This window comes from Oxyura jamaicensis, chromosome 12 (assembly GCF_011077185.1).
Source record: "Oxyura jamaicensis isolate SHBP4307 breed ruddy duck chromosome 12, BPBGC_Ojam_1.0, whole genome shotgun sequence".
Taxonomy (NCBI): domain Eukaryota; kingdom Metazoa; phylum Chordata; class Aves; order Anseriformes; family Anatidae; genus Oxyura; species Oxyura jamaicensis.
Genome location: NC_048904.1, coordinates 15159718 through 15168368, shown reverse-complemented (window position 1 = coordinate 15168368; position 8651 = coordinate 15159718). Strand labels below are relative to the sequence as shown.

The 8651-nt window shown below is 43.0% G+C and overlaps 1 long non-coding RNA gene across 1 annotated transcript; it reads left to right on the top strand.

The window, feature by feature from the left end:
• The first annotated feature begins 497 nt into the window (after positions 1–497).
• Positions 498–3456, top strand: LOC118173467. The gene is made up of 2 exons (XR_004754215.1): positions 498–578; positions 1870–3456. It is a non-coding gene; the product is annotated as an uncharacterized LOC118173467 (long non-coding RNA).
• The last annotated feature ends 5195 nt before the right edge of the window (positions 3457–8651 follow it).

Genomic DNA, 8651 nt, shown 5'->3' with positions numbered 1-8651 from the left:
GACTGGTATGGATTTTCAGGTTTTGTTGTGCATAGATATTGTATGCAGTTAAGTCTTTCCACCCCTGCAGACAACAGGGGTTTCAGGACAGATGTAACTTGTGGCTTTGCCCACCAAACCCAACAGGCGATGATGCTGGACTGAATGACTGCTCTCACACCCCTTCTGCAGTGACCCTCAGTAGAAATGCAGAGGACCGCAGACAACAAAAAGAAACCCTGGGAAATTAACCACCATTTGTGGCTTTACTGACAGGATAAAGGACTTGCAAAATCTGGAAAGCTGAACGCTTCTGGGAGATGGTTTTACCCCACTTTAGATGCTTTTCTCTGTTGTGGTGCCTGACTGAACTGAGCACCGTATTTCCAAGCAGATTGGAAGTGACAGTGCTCTGATAGCTCCTGTGCTGAGCACTGCCCAGTCGTTGAGTATTTATCCAGTTTTTCTCTTGTACTTAACGACTATTAATGGATCACGACATATTCTTCACAGACACTGATTGAGCCAAAGCTGAGCCTGTGATACAGCCAGGAGCAATACTAAGAAATACAAGAATATACACTTGCCAGCTTCAACAGGTAAATTAAGTATGCACCAGAGATGGTCTGTTTACTTAATGTGAAATAATGCTCTATTTCATATTCATCCTTAATATCCTCTCTTAAACTATTCTAATGTATTTTTTACACGTAACATTCCTGTCTGGAATAGTTTTCAGCTTATTTTCTTCAATTCTTCTCTAGGGGAGCAAAGATTTGCATAACATTAGGTCAAAAGCCCATTGAGGATATATTACATGGAAATTTTGTAAAACAGATTCATTCTCTGGCTCTGAAGAGGAACTGGGCTCGGAGCACGGTGTTACAAAGGCACCAAAAGCCAGATAATACCCAGAGGTTCTGCTTGCTGCCAACAGTGCCCAGAAGAAAATAGGAAGGCACTGAATAGTTAATAGATCTATCACTATGGTACATAAAGCAGACATTGCTGGGGTAATATGACGTCTCCCCAGAAGAATGATAAGGTGGTTACCGAAAAGTGATTGTGATTCATAAGCTCATAGAAGGGGCAGGGCTGGTGTAACTGTCTCAGCATGGCAGAGTCACCTTTAATGCAGTAGCTGTAAACCTACTACTCAGGAGTGGAATATGCCCTGTTATCCTCGATTTGGGATATTTTTTAACTTTTAAATAGTGAGTAATATACATTTTCTTGGAATTCTGCCTTTCAGCAAAAGAACAATAACTTTAACTTTTTTAATAGCCTTCACTATTCAGCAATCATGCTGAGAAGATTAATAGTAATAGCCATATTTTATTATTTTTATAGCAGGTTGTAAGGGAAATGAATGTTACTTTTTGTGTCAAATGAAGGTCACCCTGACCACCACTTGTTTTACACAAACTTGAGTGGAACTGGTGCAGTAGCTCAACTTTGGGTAGCATCATTAATGAGTCAGAGGAAAAAACAGTCTTAAAAACTCAGTGTACAGAAAAAAAACTGCAATGCCCAAATAAAATCAATAACACAGCATGAAAAATAGCACAGGAAGTAAAATAGCTGATCTGTTGGCTCATTTAAAAATACTTTATCCTGACCTGGAGTTTCAACTAAAAGAAATACCAGCTTTGCACTTAAGCTTGTTTTCGTTGTTTTAATGAGCTCCAACCTGTCTGGAAAGTGCCCAGCTCACCTAATTCTGCCTCTTCTTTTCTCTCCTCCCTGCCTGGTTTTGTTTGAGCTGCTCCACAGGGCAAGCACTGTGGCATGCTGCAGCTGGAGGGGGAGACTTGCAGTCACAGTGGGCTTGGCTGGCTGATTTGGGGGAACTCTGCTGGGTTTGGGGTCTTACTGTTTCTCTTTGTGCAGGACATGGGCTGTGTCTGCTTGCTCAGTATAGGTATGTTCCTAGGGCTGCATCTGAAGAAGGAAAGAAGGAAAATGAAATATGTATCCCTGGTGGAACCAAAGACAAAATATTGCAGGGATTTCTGCTGCAGGGCTGGGGGAACCTCACGCTGGATTATCACTTCTCTGTACCTCAGAAAATGTTATGCTGCTACAGCAAGGTTCAAGCACCTTCTAAATGCAGCTCCACCAAGTGGAGCTGTACTAGCATGGAAGCTTTTGGGACAGTTGTTCACACTAAACATCTATGAAATTTTGGGGGATGGTCTACCTCACCCCTGTACATGCAACCTTACAAGGCAGAATTTTGAGTTTTGTGCTTTAATTTATTATAAAAATGTGCATATTTGCAGTCTAAGTCAAATCTGAGCTCCTTCACTGAAAACAAGCTTTCTGAACTGACTCCTCTTCCCATCCTGCCAGCTGGGCAGGGTGTTGATAAAAAAATTGGCCACAGAAGGTTCTCGTGGGTGCATGATGGCCACAGATGTTCTCCAGCCTGCTAAGTAGGTTTTAAAAGGGGGAAGGAGAAAAAAAAAAATGTATGTCTTCCTTCAGCATGAGGAAGCTGGCCCATGGAGGGGGAGAGGATGTGTCCAACAACATCATCTCAGCACAGCGGTGAGTGAAGGCTGTGTAACTCCTGCTTTGTACCCAAGTGCTAGACCAGCTTGAACTGTGTGAAGCCCAGATTGGGATTAAATCAGGGAAGTTTGTGGCTGCTAGTTTTGGGTTGTGTTCCAAAAGCCTTGCTTTCTCATCTGTTGTTGAGTACGGCTTTGTCCATCCTGTTGCTAACTAGTGTTTTTATTACAGACTCAGTCAAATAGTAGGCAAGAGGGGAATGTGGGGAAAGAAACAATGTATTGGGCTTGCAAGAACAGAAATTATCCTTAAAATACACTGAGGTGGAACAGCAAGGATTAAAAGTGGATAGCAATTGTCTCTCTCTTCAACAGGAGCTCTTCCCCACCCTGAACCAGTCTTGAGAATCTTCCTGCTTTTTCCAAAAATAAAGGCCTTCTCATATCCAAAACACTTCAGAGTAATTTCATCTCCTGTTTAACTCTTGGCTAATAATTTCATCTTTCATTTCCTCCTATTGTTCCCTCTGGCATGTATCCCATCTATTATAAACCCCAGATATCATAAAGTAATTTTTTTTAGATTTAGGGAGAGGGAAATAAGAGTCAGGTGGTTTGAAGTAAGATTTTTATAGCAGCACAAGTTCTGGAAGCATTGTACAGAGACTAGTATTAAAGGAATAGCTCCATGGGAGGAAACTGGAGTGAGGAGACAAAGCAGCCCTAGCTCTTCGTGAGAGTTGTATTACTGCCAAGGCAAGGATAATTGCTCCTATTTAGGAATCCAATGCAAAATGGAGCTTTACAGGCACTAAGGAGAGAGTAGAGATTTTCACAGGCACAAAGTAGCCTCTACATTAATGCTCATGGGAGTTGGGCATTTCTGAAAGTCTCCATCTAATTACTGTACTGAAAAAGTTGGCTGCGAAATAATGTATTTACAAAATTAAAATGTCTGTAAATACGGTTCATGTCAGTGTGTTTGCATGCACGATGGCAGCAACTGCAGCATGCCGTCACTGGGACTTGAGTGTGTATTTCCCAGCTGGGGCTGGCTTCTGGTACATCATATCTCAAGGCATGGGGCTGCTTCCACATCTTTCTCCTTTCCTCTAGGAAAAATGGCTCTGAGAATTTACCTTTCTTCTATCTTATTGAGATTGTTCAGGGTCCCCATAACATCAGCCCAGGCTGGGTTTAGAAGACTCATCTGCGAGTGCTCCGTGTGGCATCGCGGTTCTGCTAACAAACCCCTCTGGTTCCTCTCTTTCCCTCTGACGTCCTTACCACAGTGTTTGCCTACCAGGATGCAGGAAGGTGGATGCATGCAATCAGGCCATTTAGACAGGAAGAGATGATGGGGCTTCCTGGAGGACACATAAAACTGGCCCTATTGGCACAGCTACAGAGGAGGTGGGTGGAGGAGCAGAAACTGGGGGGTTTATTTGCACAGGTGCTCCTCATTCTCTTTGGAAACAAAATGTTTAGCATGCAGGAGATAGGATATTGAATCACCAGACTGCCCCAGGAGTCCTAAACTATAAGACATCCTCTACATGTTAGAACTAACTTTGGGATAGAAAGTCTAGGTGCTGTCCTCTCTGTCTCAGACACTGTCGGTTTTCTTCCCCTGCCCTGAAATGTAGGACATGCCTCATGACCTGTAATGTAAACTTGTGGCTGTAGTCTGATGTGTAGAACTTAATGTTAATTAGGGAATATTCTTATAAACCACAACTCTCCCCAAACTCATCTCCTTGAACTCATGGCCCTGAGCCAGAAGGAAGGCTGACACTTCACAGGCATCTCCTGCTGTGTGGGTTTGAGCACTGTAAGAGCGACTCTGACAGTCCCTGGGAGCTCACAGTTGCTCTTGAGGATATCTTTCACAGATCACCTCACCTCCTGCACCAAATCAGCACTGACAGGAGCCAAAGGTTGGAAAACTGTGGTTTGTTTATTTCTGAGTTCTTTTGTGTTTGTTTTTTCATCTGAAGACTGTAGGAGGGCTGCTCTGGGTCAGACAAAAAAAAAAAAATCCCTTTTAGAAATGCAGTAAAGTCAATAAGGATGTGGCAGTGGCTCTGTCAGATCAGATGGAGTTCTAATGTCATTTGAATATGGGATACCAGTACTAGAAGCAGTGGTGACAGCATCAGGAAAAGGTAGAAAATTTGCACAAGGAGGTAGGAAATAAACAACCCATGAAATGAGTTCTTCATTAGCTAGTCCGTGGCACGCACCTTTCTGTTGTCTCAGTCCAAAAAAACAACAACAACAAAAAAACAGCCCTCAAAACCTTGTCTAACGAATTCAGGTCTACTACAACTAAGTTGAAATGTCTATTTTCATACAAAACTGCAGAAGGGATAAATGTTCATTTCTCCTTCAAGAATCACAGCACTGATAATGTCTCCTTGTTGCACTTGTTCTACACCAGTTGCGTGAGCTCCTTTGAGGGATACAAGAAGAAGGCTTCTTGTGGCATGTGCTGTGATGACTTGCACGATAACAGTTCACTGCACCAACGTGATTCCTGCTGCTAATGACCTGTGCATTCCCAGCAGCTCTCTAGGAGTTTTGCTAGCCCCACTGTTCATGTGTAATCTCAAAACTTCCAGCGTTCCCGGTGACTTTGGTGTGTATAAGATTACTGTATGGGGATGTAAACCTGGCTCTACAAGTGTTAGATTTTTAAAACCTTACTGTTCTGGATTAATTGTTGTTCACCTGTAACTGTGTTTTGGATTTAATGAACAGTTATGATGATAACCAGGTTCTCACTCTTTATGGCAAGGCAGCACTTCATAAATACTGAAATGTGCTCTCTCTACATCTGTGCTGGTTTCCTACAAATCTGGAAATGAAATTATGTGGCTGCTGTCTTAGGACTGTAGCTATTGAATAGCTATTGCTAGCAGATTCATCTAAAATACATAAATAAGGAAAGGAATTCCATATGGTCTGGGAAAAACAAACAAATACCACACAAATGTGGCACGCTGTTTCCTGAAGAGGAGGAAAGAATGTGTTTATTGCTCTTTTTCTGCAGTATGAAGACACTGCAATATTGCAATGAAAGCCCTACTGTCTTTGGATTCGTATTGGCTTCCTGACCTCCTAGGGCTTCCTCCACCAGCAACTCTACCTCCCGTGTGCTGATGGCTCAAGTCCCATGTGTCTTTGATGCCATAGCTGCAATGGCCTGTTATGAAGGACACCTTGCAAGTAGCAAAAGGCTATGATGCTTTTGGGGTTGCAAGAGGTAATTTTCCAAACAGAGCCAATATCTTGGTGCTGTCTAGTGGTAATAGTATCCCTGAATTGTGGCATGGTACTCATAAAACCACCCTCTTTTTGTGTATTCCCCCCCCCCCCCCCCTTCATTGCTTTGGAAGGACAGGTGGAAATGGGAAGACAGCAAATGGAAGATATTGAAACATGGACAGAATGTAAAAAAATATATATCTAAAGTCTGCTGCAAGAAGCAGTCAGGGTTTCTTAGATGATGATATAAGATAGGGAGAAAATAACTGTGGGACTTTTCAGAAACCTCTTCCAGGACACTTCTTAGCCAGCTGTGAGTGAGATTAGATTACTTTAAATCTTACATAAGCCCTAAAGTATGTTGATATATCTCATGAATTAGATATGGAGGTTTGGGACCAGTCTCTTTCACGTAACCTGGTATAACCTGGTAGTAATGACATAACTTTGCAGCAGGATTCTCACTGACTTGAGATGATGGGTTTGGTTGAATTGTGAAGCTCTAGAAATGGCAAGAACACAGTGTTACTGAAAGCATTGCAATGTGCAATGCACCCCCAGCCCCCAGGAGATGCAAGAAGATTAAAGGAGGTCAGGAGGATGGAAGGCTTTTCAGAGAAAAAGATAGTAAAGGAGACTTCTAGAGGATAACTTAAAATGGAGTAAAAATAAAGAGGAAGTAACAACTGCAGTGAATATTTTCAGCATGGGAAGATCAATGGAGAAGGGTTTTCCTTTTTTAATTTTTGTTGTTGTTTTTAATTATCCAGTGGAAAGTACCCAGGAGAGCTGTGAAAAACTAACTAGACATTTTTATAAAGAAAAAGAATTGACTGTTCTACTGCAGCCTGGGGAAGGGAAGTCTGCCAATGTGAAATTCCTGGAAATGTGGCAGACCAAAGGAAAAAGCCTTATGGTGAGAGAGACCCCAGCTGGGTCTCTCTTGAGGGTCCTTGGAGATGGCAGAAAGTATGGAGAAGCTTGTCTAGAGCAGCACTGAAGCTGCTGTGGGGCTTGCAGTCATTGTGGGAACAAGTCTGCTGGATGAGCAGAGACCCAGGAAGATGACCAGAAGTCACTACTCTTTTCTCCTTACCCTTTCCTCTGCACAGGGGTAGTGTGTTAGAAAGGAGAGGCTGGCCGAAAGCAGCAAAGAGTTAAAAACTACATCAAACTCTAGGTAGATTAAACTTTAAATTATTCTGACACTTATTATATTAAACAGTCAATAATTTACTAGTGGCACCAGAGAGCGCATGAATTCTCTAGATCAGAACAAATGCAGTGATGCAGTCCAGGCTATTTTTAATAGTAATGCTTTGGACACAGTGTGCTGGATCCGATGTGTCTCATCACTACGTGCATCATTTAAAGCTTTTATAAACAGCCATGCCTGCTCAGAAGTCAGACGTTAGGCAAGCACTTGGGCAGCACCATGGAGCAGTGACGTAGTAGCATGATAAACATTTGCAGAGATCCAAGTAGGGTCTTGAGTTGGCTAAATGTTTGTGAAAACAGATTACGAGGGAAGGAGAGGTTGTTAAGGGACTTGGAAGGCTGTGTGAGCTGTGCCTGTGATGTGTAAGAAGCAAATTCTCTTGAGATTCCAAGTTCCCAGAGCCGAGGTCTGTGCCAACCAAAATAGGTGCAGGTTGCTGAAGAACTCCTTCAGCAAAGGGTAAAGTATTTCTGCTACTTGCAGCAATGTAGCAATAGCAGGGGAAACTCCTGCAAATGTCAGGAGGCACTTGTGTGATGCAGAATGTCACTTATTTGTCCTGTCAGTGTCAGTTGTGTGGAGATGAGTTGAACTGCAAAGTGCACAGGCTTTTCCTCCCTCCTGCAACATTGCTGCATTCAAACCGTACCTTGAAGAGTGAGCAATAATCTTGGCAGCACTATAGAGGGAGCTATCTATAATTTACAGCGTGGTCTAATGTAAGCTGCCCTAGTTTGTAAGTACCTGTGGTGCTTTGTGTAGCACAATACAGCTCAGAACCTGCTTCCTCGGAGGCACTGCACTGTGAGCTGCTTCTTGTGGCACTCCGGTGGGAGTATCTGAGGCTGTGCAGGGATGGCTTAGATTCCCTAATTCTCATCTTAAGCCTGAAGTCTGGAGCTGACCTGCAATACAATGTGAATAAGCTGTAAGGAACTAGTGCAGTTGATAAGGGAGCCCATCTATTTACTGCAGTGTCTTGCTTTTTGGGAAGCTTTACCTGTTGCTGATCCCTGGAGGAGAAGGAGAGGAGCTGGCAGGTCCTGTAGGAAAGCAGCACATAAAAAGAGGGAAGAGTGCATTATGCATACAAGGGAAATAACCACCTTGAGCTCCCCATATTACTTCTTTGCTGGCTGCATATCCTTTATAGCTGGGCTAGGCTTTTTACTCTTCTGAGTACAGCAGCGTAGTGGGCTTTTATCTCTAACTGAAGCAGAGACGCACACTGAAATACGAGTAATGTCAGAAAGCAGACTATCTAGCTGACCTCCAAAGTAATATCGTTTAACAGCAGCAACAAATGCACTGACAAACCACTGGAAAAAATACACATAAAATATGAAGCGGCAACTGCGTGATTTAAACCCAAAAGGGCAATGCAGAATTGATGTTCAGAGCCCGTTCCCAAGTGCTTTTGTCATCATCCGTTACAAGTGCTGTATACTAGCCCAACTGATGCAATTCCCATGGACGTCTTGGCAGTACTTGAGTTACATCCCACCCCAAGGGAGCTGACCTTTCCTTCACTGAGAGAGGGAAATAAGTCCCTCTCACAATTCAATGACCTCGTTCCAGTTTGACCACGTACTTTCGGATGGCTTGCTGAGGTCATGTGTGTTGCCTTACCCTATTCCTGTGTAATAAAAATTGGCAAATCTCTCTGGAGGGAG